Here is a 13310-nt window from a genome sequence, read left to right on the forward strand (position 1 = left end):
GGGAGGGGCAGAGGGAGAGAGAGAATGTTAGGCAAGCTCCATGCCCCATGAGGAGGAGCCCTGTGCAGAACCTACCTTGAGATCATGACCTGAGCCTAAATCAAGAGTGAGCCCCCCCCCCCCAGGTGCTCCATTTAATTGATTACTTTCTAAATGCTCACCACACTTGGTTCTCTGTGGGAAGTGATTAAGTTAAAGACAAAGCCCCAACTGAGCCCTTATTCAATCCTCCTGACAACTCTAGAGGTTAGGGTTATTATTATTATTTCCATTAAAAAAATTTAAGGCTTAGGAACACTAAGTCCTTGCTTGCCTAAGGTCACTGAGGTAGTAAATGATAGGTCAGAAACTTTTTCTGTCTTTGCCTCCCTTGGAGCAGACCTTCTTCCTGTGTGTCAGAGATGGCTCCAAACCCAGATCTGTCAGTTTCCAGGACGTGAGCTTATTATGCCACAGTATTCTCAATTCACAGACAAAGATAGAAAAATGAGAGGAAGAGGAAGTATTGACTGACTTAAATAGAATCAAAGTTTAGATGAATCCATGGATGATACAACCTTAGGAAAACCTATGCTAGAGTATGTACCATTTATTGAGTGCTGTTAGGTCCAGGAAATTTCTACATGTGTTATCTTCAGTTCAAACAGCAGTCCTGCTGCCCCATTTACAAGTGGAAAACTGTGGTGTAGTTTAGAAAGGATATCTTCCTGAAGATCACAACCTTGTAAGAGAGTAGGGATTTGACTCCAGGCCTGTTTGATTTAGGGTCTCCACTGTACCACCTCATCTTTGGAGGATGAAGTTGGAGACGGCAATTTGGCATCAGAGAGGGATCCACTAGGCACGCTCGTGCACACTCTTTCTGAGTGCTTCCCCTGTGCCGGGCACGGTGCCAAGCACGTGAGCTACAGTGACCACGAACAGGTGCTTCCCTCATAAATACCTGCTTTCTGGGGCCCCTGGGTGGCTCAGTCGTTTGAGTGTCCGACTTCAGCTCAGGTCATGATCTTGAGATTCATGAGTTCGAGCCCCACGTTGGACTTGCTGCTGTCAGCTGGTCAGCTCCACTTTGGATCCTCTAGCCCCCTCTCTCTGCCCTTCCCCCACTTGCACTCTCTCAGGAATAAATAAAAACATACATACCTACTCTCTAGTCCTTCTAATACTGAAGCCAAAGCTGTTTTTGCTCACTGCCTTTGAGAACATTTCTCGTATACTTATCTGTTGTGACTAAAAATGGTGCACAATAGGGCTGTGTATCTGAAAATATGTTAGGAGATAAGCTTTCTGTTTTTATTAAGTATTTTTTGTGAAGAGAAGAAAGAATCAAAGTTCAGTGTTTATGTGGGGCGCCTGGGTGGTTCAGTCCGTTAAGCGTCCGTCTTTGGCTCAGGTCGTGATCCCATAGTTTGTGAGTTCGAGCGCCACGTTGGGGTCTGTGCTGAGAGCTCAGAGCCTGGAGCTCAGAGCCTGGAGCCTGCTTTGGATTCTGTGTCTCCTTCTCTCTCTCCCTCCCCCACTTGTGCTCTGTCTCTCTGTCTCTCAAAAATAAATAAACGTAAAAAATATATATATATATTTTAAAATTTCAGTGTTTATGTAACGCTGGCCACACTACTCATCACATTAACCGTGGGAAGAAAGTCGCTTTGGTATGGAGTTTTGGGTTTTAAGTGTTTAGAACCTTCTAGTTTAAAAAACTTTTTGAAGTTGTATGATTACATTTTATTCACAAAGGTAAAACAGTAGAGGATGAGACCTAAAGAAATAATAAAAGACAAGAGCCCACATTTACTGAGTGTTCACTGTATACTAAGCACTGTACCACGTGCTTACATACATAATTTAATGTAGTCCTCACAGCAGCTCTAGAAGGAGATAACCTTATAGTCCTCATTCCACAGAGGAGGAGACTGAGGAACAGAGAAGTCAAGTAATACCCTCCAAGGTCACACAGCAGAATGGGGATTTGAACCTAGGCTGTTGATGATCCTGGTTGATTAAAGTCACCTAACAGTTGCTCATCTGCCCCTTTATTTTGCACAGTATAGCACTCATTTTGCTTAATTCAATACTTTTTCACCAAGCTCCCTAACATGTCATAATCATTCATTGTCACTGAACATTTATTTAGCACCAGCCACATGGCACATCTCATACTAGGTGGCTAACACACAGTGTTTGGCAAAAGCTAAGGTAATGTTTATCTTCTAAGGTTTTTTATTTGGGTCCTCTCCATGTATCTCCTCATAATCTTTCTGCAGAAAACGACAAGCTCTCTGCAGAATACCAATGAGTTATTTCTTTCTATTCTTTTGTGTAAGACATAATTCAGATTAGGGAAAGGGCCAATTTTAAAAACCTAAGTTTAGGTGAGGTAACTCGAACATGTGGGATTCATTCGGGTTCTAGTTTTTACAGCTTTTTTCTAAAATCCATGAGAACTCGAGTGTGTCTTGCATTAAAGAATTTTTTTTTTTCTGGCTTGTAAGACAATCTAAGGTTGAGGTAAGAACTGAGGTCACGGGAAGCAAAGATCCATGCAAATGCAGTGCAAGGCATCAGCTATTTGGTTATGGGCAATCAGTTTGTGGTTAACTGAGGACGACTGCAGAGCTCCAGTCCCACCTGGGCAGCAGGGAGCTGGGTCTACCCTGAGCTGCCTGTTTTCAGGCGGCTTCTCACAGCTTTGATGTGCTATATCTGCATGTCATTTCCCAGCTCTGATCTCCAGCTTCATTTTCAGCCACGGCCTTGGCACCCCACTGATTTTCACTTTCATCCCAAGGCCAGCCGCAGGCGGACTGTTTAAAAAAAAAAATAAGTCTGTCTTGCTTCCCTGCAGATGGAATGCTTTACATGAGAAATAATCCAGCTGAGTTAGCTCCACAGTGTGAATAAGAATGAACTGGCTTTTGGTTTAGGAGGGATTCAGGTCTGGAATGCACTGTGCTTTCGGAAGAGGTAGTTAATGGTGGGAGTTTGTGAATTCTCCCTTGACTCTAGAGTCAGACCCAAGTTCAAGTCCGGATGTTGGTACTCACTAGCCACCTTTTTGAATCTTAGTTTCCTCTTCCCTGAACTCAAAAGTTGGTGCAAGAACTAAAAGGGATAACACATGCACAGTGCTTACCATATTGCCTGATACGCGCTGAGTGTTTCGTTAATGTTATTTGTTGCTTTTGTGTATTTTGGTCTTTATTCATGGAGAAGGAAAAAGCATACTACTTTTGTTTTTAAATCTTCCCCGGATGCATGGTCACCAGTGTCCTACAAAACAGCTATTAGTATAAACCCCTTCATATCAACCCCATTTCCATTGCAGGTAGGTGATCGTACTTTGCCGTATAAGCATGTCAGAATTTGAGAGGCCCTTCAGCTAGTGGATGACTTTCTTGGGGAAGCCTTCACTGACCATCTTATTGAAAATGTCAGCAATCCGTCTTGCCCATTTTCTATATCCTTACTCACTTTTGACTGCCTGGTCTATCCAGTTCTGAGAGAAGTGTCTTGTAAAAAATTATACTGCGATGGTGAATTTGTAATTCTGTCATTTTGCCTGTTTTTACCTTAAATGTTTTGTGGTTACATTGTTAGAAGTGTGGAAATTTATACTTATTTTACTCTCTTGGTATATACTTTGCTTCTTCTCATTATGAACAGTCCTGTTAGAAGTAATTTCTTTTTCTAAAATTAATTTGAAAGCATCAGCCTTCTGTAGAATGGAATATTACTCAGCAGTAAAAAGAAATGAATTAGAGATACACATGTCATGCATGAATCTCAAAAGTATTAAGATCAGTGAAAGTAGCCAGACAGAAAGATTGCATGCAGTATAATTCCATTAAAAAAAATTCTACAAAAAAGTAAATCTAATTTACAGTGATAGAAAGCAGATCGGTGGTTGCTAGGAGACAGGGTTGGGTAGAGGAATTGACTGGGAAGGGGGACAGGGAAACCTTTCATGGTTATGGAAATGTTCTGTACTTTGATCATGGTAATAGTCAAAACTCATTAAACTATACTCTTAAAATGGATATACTTTATTGTACATAAAATATGTTTCAGTAAAGTTGAGTCACACAAAAAAATCAGATGTGATGATTTCTGTCTAATCACAGAAACTCACAGAAAACTCACAGTGACTTTCCCCCCCCCCCCTTTTTGAAGGACAGTTTAATACTACATAGATTTCTAGGTTGATAGTTACTTTCCCTAACACTTTAAATATATTATTCTATTATCTACCTGTTTTTGCTGAGTAGAATTCAGTCAATCCAATTGCTAATACGTCTTGTTTTCCTACTCCACTAGATTTAGATTTGAAGAAAGCTTTACTTTTTTTTTTTTTTTTGAGTGTTGGACATTTTCACTAAAGTGTGTCTAGTTGCAAGTTTGCTTTTTATTCATCTTGTTGAGATTTTGTGTGATCCATAAATCTAGTGACTTATTTCTTTATTCATTTCTCAGCCATTATCTCTTTTGATATTGGTTCTTCTTCATTCTCTCCATTCTTCCTCCTGAAATTCCTACTAGATACATGTTAGACTTTTCCATTTTAATTTTCTAATTTCCTAATGTCTCTTTTGTATTTCATGTTTTGAATTCTTACATCTCCGTGCTACACTCGTGCTGGAATAATTTCTTTAGGACTACCTTCCATTTCATTAGTTCTCTCTCACTTGTTAAGGTCTCTTACTTCAATGAATATATTTTTCATGGCTAAAATTTCAATGTAATACTTTTCACACATGCCCATTTGTTTCTTATACCATCCAGTTCTTGCCTTATGTCTTCTATTTATACCTGTAGTTGTTTGCACATTTTAAAGGTGTTTATTTCTAAATCTCTTTCATTTTCTTCCACTATTCCAGGTCATAGTGTGCTAATTCCAATCTCTGCTGTGTCTACATTCTGTTTCTCTATGTAGTTTGTAATTTTTTATCACAAATTTATTTTCAGTTTGTTTTCCATGTGAGTCCCATGAGACCCGAGTTATGGGGGGGGGGTAGTTTTGAGTTTACTCTGCAAGATCCCTAGAAGTTTCATTGGCCTTCCCCTAATTTTTATATTAAATTTCCATGGTAGATAGTGTTTCCAGAGAAGCCCGTAACAATATCTCCTCTCCCACAAGCTCGTTTGCAGTGTGATCTTGCCACTTCCCATCAAGACGTGGAGTTTATTTTCCCTTCCCCTGATTGTGGGCTGCCCTTTGACAGGCTTTGAACAGTTTAATGTGGTAGAAGTGACACTGTGTAACTCCCAAGACTTGGTCTTAAGAGATTTCCAACTTTCACCTTTACCATTTGGAATGCTCCCTCTTGGAGGCCCATCATCATGTTAAAATGCCAACAACATTAAGACCACCATGCTGTCTACATAGAGAGGGGAAGGCCAAGTTGGGAAGCACCAGAACAAACATGAGTGAAGACTTCTTGGACCTTCAGCTTCACTCAGCCCAGTTGAGCCACTACCTGAATGCAGAGGAGCAAATGAGCCCAGCCTTACATGGAGCAAAGGCTTGACCTGAACCCCTGACTAACAGATCACAAGCAGACAATGTGAGGGACACCTGGGCGGCTCATTCAGTCGAGCATCTGACTGTGGCTCAGGTTATGATCTCGTGGTTCATGAGTTCAAGCCCCACATCGGGCTCGTTGCTGTCAGTGCAGAGCCTACTTCAGATCCTGTGTCCCCCTCTATCTGTCCTTCCCCCACTTGTGCTCTCTCAAAAATAAATAAACATTAAAAAAATGATCTAAATCTACCACACAGTCTTGGGATTCTGATTCTTACAGTTGGCCCTTTTCCACTCATGACGTAGGTAGATGGCAGCTGTCTTATCACTACCTAATGGGTACAGCCTTTCCAGTTCACCTTTCACTACAGTTCTTCCACGTCAAGCCATTTCACCACAATGACTGGAAATGTATCCCCACTCATTAGGACTCCACTTCTCATCGCCTCTGGATGACTTTCTCTGATCATTATAAGGGAGACTGAATCATTATTTCCTCTCCATGCCACCCCTCTACTCACAAATAATGGTTTTCAGTTTTTTATGGAATGAGATTTTATTTCAAGATATTTGTATCTAATGAAGATTGCACCTTACCTATTTCACTAATTCTCTTCACATATTTGTGCCTCAGTAACCGAATTATTTTTTTCCTACATACCTCACTACATATCCTTTCTGCAGAATTTTACACACATTGTCCTCTTTGCATGACATACCCAACCCTCTGATGCCCAAAATGTAATTAAAACCCCATGGTGTGCTAAACCAATCTTTCAGTTCCTGCTAAAGTACTTCCTTTTCCGTGAAGTCTTTTTTGAAGGCTCAAGATGTAATCTCTTCCTCCCTTTAAGACTAATAATAATTTTAACTTGTAATTGGCTTGTGATTCCTACCTTCTCCAGATTTTACAGCATAGTGCTTTAGAGCAGAAGCTGGCAAATTACAAGCCTCTAGACATCCAGCCCACTGCCCATTTCTGGAAATAAAGTTTTATTGGAACACAATCACACTCATTCATTAATATATTCTCTGTGATTGCTTTTGCATTATGATAACAGAGTTGATTAGTTGTGACAAAGACCATATGGCTCACAAAGCCTAAAATATTTACTGTCTGGCCCTTTACAGAAAAATTTTGCTGATCTCTGGTTTACAGAATGAGAATTGGACTTTGAATCACCACCCTTAACATTTACCAGCTATTTGATCCACAAGCTTGCTGTGAAGGTCAAATGATAGAATAGGAATGAACTTTTTTTTTTTTGGAACATTTAAGGCATAGATATAGAGTATTTTTATTGCTGTTACTTTGCCCTAAGTTAAAATATGTTATGATTTATCTCTAACTGAATAAATATTTCTCATAACGAAATAAAAAGAAATTAGAAACAGTGTGGTGTTATGTAGATGTTATTGCATTCTTTTTATAAAGGTGTACAGACGTGTGCACATGTGAGGTGCTGTAGAAATACCTGGATTAAGCTCAGAAAAATAAAAGAAACGTTTCCCTTTGTAAGCTCTACTGTGGAATATTGTGACTGTAAAATAGACACGGGTTAGTGTGTAACCAGCACATCTTTGGTTGTTTGTACAAAATGTCTGTCTTAAGATGATTTTTGAAAGTGAAGAAGTTGGCCTTGCCATTTCTAGTCATGAAATGATATCTCAGCTTTTGTGTTTTTGCAGAGCCAGATTTTGGAAAATATAATGTCAAAGATGGTTTCTCAGTGTGGATAAAAGAAGTGAAAGGCCACTGTTAAAAACACACACAACAACAACAACAGCAGAAAACAGGCTGATTATACACAGCTAGCTCAGAGATGGTGGTAAAGGGAGCCCCTTTTCTAACCAACTCTCCCAGCCAGTGGTACTTTGAAAGAAGAAATGTATGTCCCATCAGGAAATTTTGCTTCCTTATCCCTTCTGGGACATTATTAAATTTTCTTCTAAGAAGGAGACCCCAGTAGGCTACAAATTGTTTTCTCCACTGTTTGTGCAGTGAAAACAGTGGGTAGGAGGGGAGTGTTTAAGGAGCCTGGCATTCTGCAGAGCATCAGGGCCTCTTTAATTAGAGAGAGGCTGTCAGGAAAGATGAACAATGTTCCCTTTGTTAGAACAACACAGTGTCTTTCAAAATCATATTTGTTTTTAAACTCAGTGTATTTACTCACAACCACGATGAGAAACACAGTTGAGGTGATGCATAAGACTTTGAATAGGACAAGTTTGCTTTAAAAATTATAACAAATGGTGATACAGGCTTTAAAAATCGGGGACTGCAATGAGAGTATCGTAAAAAGTTCGCTCTAACTTTGAAATGTGCTGATAAATGAGTTATGTCAGCTTGAGGGGAAGTATAATACACATGGATACTTTGGATATGAAAATGGAATCAAAACTATTCTCTTCTGACAGTACAAGTAAATTTTATGACAATGGATTTTTAGTGGCCTTTTTCCTTTCTTAGGAATCTTCAATTCTAAGTACATTCATGAAACAGTAAGATGATAGAGACTATAAAAATTTTCAACTTCTAGGAATTTCATTGACTCAGGCAAGAATATTTAGAGGGCTTGTTGTTTCCAAGTATCTTAGTGATGAAAACATCATCCCAAGAAGTTTTATTTCCTAGGAAAATTGGTCTGATATGGCTGCTCATTAATGAAGTCTCTTTTTTAATAAAAGTTACCAAGGGAGCAGGATCAGTTGTTGAGATTCTGCTCTGGTCTTTGTACATATAAAATGCCTTTTGTTGGGGTACCTGGCTGGCTCAGTGGGTAGAACATTTGACTCTTGATCTCAGGGTCATGTGCTCAAGCCCCAGGTTGGACACAGAGTTTACATCAACAACAACAACAAAAATAAAATATTTTTGGTTGTATTTTTTTTTCCCAATGTGGCTTTATTCTGTGCACTGCAGGATTACCCAATAGGCAACTATATGCATTCTAAAAGCATCAACAAAATAGGGGCATCAAAAAAACAATTGGGGTGGGCAAGAAGTTGATTGTGTGTATGTGTGTGTGTGTGTGTGTGTGTGTGTGTGTGCATGCGCACATATTCATGTGTATTTATATGTATGTCTTTATATATGTTTCTTATGTATAGTAAGATATATTTTGATATATTTTGATTCCTTATATACTTCTCATATATTTTTTACTTCCTGTATACATTTCATATATATGTATTTTTTGTTAGGGTTCAAGCTAATTTCCATGAGAAACACAAACAAGAACTTTGCTTGACCTCCTTATGGCCAATTTGTGTTTTAGTAGGGTTTCTGTGCTGAATTATATGTTGAGGGAGGGTACCACTTTATATTTCCAATCAGGACTTGAGTTTGTCTTGTATCACACTAGGTCTTTCAGAGGAAATCAAGGAAAGGACAGACATAGTCCCTTTCCACAAGAAGTCTGCATGTGAGACACACACTCAGGAAACCATTAGAGACTTAACCAGTATATTATAGCCAGTAGTTTTAGTTGTGTGTGTTTGATGTCTTCTTTGGCTTGATTGGTTGTTAACTCTCATGTTGACAGAGTCCTTTATTAAATTGTTAAATACCCATTTGTTCAAAATATAGATAATTTGCAGTTATTGATAAAATTCTACAAGAGATAATCCACCACACCTCAGACAAATGATCAGAGAGCAACTCTCCATAGTTGGTGTTTACCCAGCTATTGTCTAGTAGACTGATGACTATAGGAATAAGCCACAGGGGTACCCAACTAACTAGAATCTTCAAATGATTGGCTTTTCCCCTTGCACTTTTGTTTGGTGAAAAAGAAGAAATGCTAAGATGATAACCAATAAGAGGAATTTTTCTTTTTTGAGTCCTCGAGCATGGTTTTAGATCAGTGTATAGTAAGTCCAGTGTCCTAGCTCACCTTCATCTATAGTTCTGCTTAGTGAAAACTATTATTGCTAAGAATAACACTGGAAAATACCAGCCTTTAAATAAATATCAATTCTGTTTGCGGCATTGCTCTTATAAAAAGTAGACAAGTACCTGCAGAAACATTTTTTAATTATAAAAGTAGAGGCAAAACAGTTTTCTATATTAGTTGGTACATTTTACTGAAACTGTGGTTTCACTTACCATTACTGAAGTAATTAAGTTTTGTTGTGTCTGGAGAAGTGCTCTGTGTCCTGACATTCTTCTCAGGGTATCTAAGAAAGGCAAAATCTCTAAAGAGGATGGCAAGTTCTCTAAACAAGCCTATCAAAGAGATCCATCAGTAAAGCTCAATACAGAGGAGAATATCTCACTACAACCTGAGTCAGGGTCATAGTAAAGACCTTAGGAGTTTTGAGGGGGAATTGAATGCTACAACTGTTATAAGGCCAGGAACTGTGTTTGCCTTGTTCAGGGCTACATGTCTACCCCCTTGCATAGAATAGGCACTTGGATGAATCTGTCAAATATTTACTATTGTAAGGATCATTATATAGATTATAGCTGTTGAATTAGACATTTGCAGATGAGTTGAATTTTAACTGCTTGCCGAGGATCGGGAACACCATCCAGGTAGCAGAAAGCATGTGAAAAAATGCTGAGGTGGAAAGGAAAGTCATGGGTAAAGGGTGGGGTAAAATATTGCACAGAGTTGGAAAAAGTCATTTAATGGATTGCCCTATGTCTTATATCATGCTTAGACTTGGTGGTGGTTTGAGAGAGAGTCATTTTATGTTTGTGCTTTTATTCTTCCACATACCTCTCTCACTCCCCTCTCCCAACACCACCTTGTGGATTAGAAGAAAGAGCATTGCTTATTGCTAGGGTCAGTTTGGGTTTTAGCCTTAAAGTATTCTGAACAAAAATGATAACTGGGCACATCCACTCTCAGATACAGAGCTAAAAGAAAGCTTTGCAGGATTCCAGAAGTATTTTATTTGACAGCATGTCTTCACTTTTATTCAAGATGAAACCTTGGCTAAATCTCATTATTTTGCTACTTCAAATCCATAAATATGCCACTTGAGGTGCCCCTAAAGAACACTACTGCGTTGATGGTTACTTCATGAGGTCACTGGTACTGGGTACCCTGAGGAAATGACATCCCTGATGCATCATTTTGCTAAGTGCCCCTGCTCAGTGACAACACTGATTTGACTTCTGAATAGGCGTGCTTCCTAGAAATTACCCTTCAGCTGACCCCACGCCACACCACACATTACATGTTTAGTGATGTCACTCCCATTCCCCGGCTGCAGGCAAGAGATGCCTGAGAAGGAAAGGAAGTTTACCATCGAAGGGAAATGGAAAGTGTTTATTTTATGTCTCTTGTCAGAAGGTCAGCACCAGACACACATTTCGGGGCCCAGTGCACTGAACACTCAGACACACATGGACATTGGAGTGAGTGTGGAGAATCCAAGGGAAATGTGGGACCATGAAGGGACTGGAAGATAAGAGTTATGTGTAATGAAAGAGCTTTAATTTGATGCAAGGGAAATACCAGGTTTCATGTAAAGGAGGATTTTGGAAAGATTAGAAGTAATGGAGCTGAGGGTTCCTGAACAATGTTGTAAAATTTCCTTTTCAAATATGATGGGCTCTCTCCTTTCTGAGATGGACTAAGTTAGCACTATCTTGCCAACAAAGGGATAATTCGAGTGCCCACTTAAGACATTAACATTTGCATGATAGCCAGGTCTCTGTGACCACTTCATATCATTCAAAAATAGATAAAGCAATTCTGCAAATAAAGGCCCTGCTATACTTACTTTCTCTAATTCTTCCCTGAGCTTGACAGTGAATATTTGGGTTTAGCTGAAATAAGAAGGAAAACAAGTGTAATTTAGAAGAAAAAAATCTAGTTGGTTATATGAGTAGCTTCAACGTGTAAATGAGCATCAGTTACTCATATGTAATTCAATCACCATTCTCTATTCTCTACATGGCTAAAACTTTGGTCATATTTTATGTAATCCCTGGCCATGAGAAAGATAGGAAGTATGTGTGTGTGTGTGTGTGTGTGTGTGTGTGTACCAGAAGAAAACATAAAGAAAATAGAAGATTTTTTTTAAGTCAATGGGTAAATAATTCATTTTAAAACAAAGTCTTGATGGATTCTGATATTATGGGCTGGAGGAGAAATGACAAATATTTTGAACCTGTGTCTACTTTACGATTTACAATTACTTACATCATTACTATTTTTACAAACTGCTTGCTAAAAAATTGAAGCAGCTCACATTCATTGAACAAACACTACTGAATGCCTTACATTCTCTTCCAGTTGCCTAAATTTGTTGAAAATAGGTACAGTTAAAATTCAGTTAAAATTCATAAGGGCGTGTACAGTGATGTGATTAGTAGGAGGGGACACTTCTCAGTTGCTCTCTCTCTTAAATTTCTGTGTTATCTTGCGAATGGAGGTATAGAATGCCTTTGTCCTGGATAATCTTTTCAAAGGTGTTTATACAGCTCCTGGTCTTGGAAGAGAAAAATATTATTTCCAGCATGCCTATTGCCCATTATAAAAGATTTGAGTTCTCTAAGCTCAGGGTTCTTCTATGAAACAGAGCTGCCTGTGCGTGCGAGTATATGGTTTTCTTCAAGTTTTGTTGTGGGAATTGGGGCCCCAGGAATGGAAGCAAATGCTGATGATCTGCCTGGGAGGAACTCCTGTGAGGAATAAATAGCTCTATGACTGTAGGTAATAAATAGTCCTGTATCTCTGGCCCTGGAGTCTTGGGCTTTAGCCAACAGCCATAAAATGTGCAGATAACTTCATAGTTTGCATGTACGATAAAATTTCAGGCTCTTCACAAACAGGCCAATTGCTTTGAGTATTTACATTTTATTCAGACAAATACTTGAGACAAACTAGTACTTTTTCAAGGTTAAAGATCTCCCTGGGTCTTTAATTTTCTTGTTCAATTTAAACTGAAAAACTTTCCCAGGGAAAAGGGGTAAAGTAAAGGTAAAATGAAGTGATGGAAACACCAAAAGTAGTGAAAAAAAGAAAAACAGGTCAAAGAAAAGAGTAGGACATAGGTATTAAACATTTTTATATGTTTAGACAGTTTTAAAATTTGGGGTTCATCCAATGTCTGTGCTACCAGACGTGCTTTTGTTGAAAATATAGAGAAGCTAGTTTGTCAAGAGAGAGGTCGCTTACTATTCTTCATCTATTTGTAAATGGCAAATTTTTATTGCAATTCAAAAATGGAGAAAGCTGCAAGTAACTCATTTAAAATGTAAGCTGTTGAAAGATGCAGGAAGTGACATGTTTCTGGTGTCCAAATCATGCGATGCTTGTTCTAAATACTGCTGCACTCACCACCTGGAACAGAAGACTAATCCTATTTGGAATATGCCATTATTTAGTGTGTAACTTCTTACTATTTCTTAATTACAGAGGTGTCAGTGAAAACTGCAAACTCAGTTATTTAAATATTTAATACCTTTGAAAACCCATATCTCTTCATCTATTAGACAAAATGGATTTATTTATAATATCCTATTCATTTCATTAAATGAAAATAAAGATAAAATAAAGTGGAATGGACTGAAAAAAAATCATAGTGTAAGTCAGCAAGTCATTTTTAATGAGAATAAATATTGAATAAACATAATGCAATGTGACTGATTAAAAAATACTGTAGGGTGATTTTTAAAAATCATGTTGGAAATAAGGCAGCTTCCACTTAAAAGCATCACTGATTTCCTAATCAACTGAGAACACCCACAGGGGTAATTACAGGCCACTCTTGTCATTAAACGCAGACTACAGAATCCATCTAAATCAAGTAATCACTCTGTTGATTAAAAAAC

This window comes from Panthera tigris, chromosome C1 (genome assembly GCF_018350195.1).
Source record: "Panthera tigris isolate Pti1 chromosome C1, P.tigris_Pti1_mat1.1, whole genome shotgun sequence".
NCBI lineage: Eukaryota > Metazoa > Chordata > Mammalia > Carnivora > Felidae > Panthera > Panthera tigris.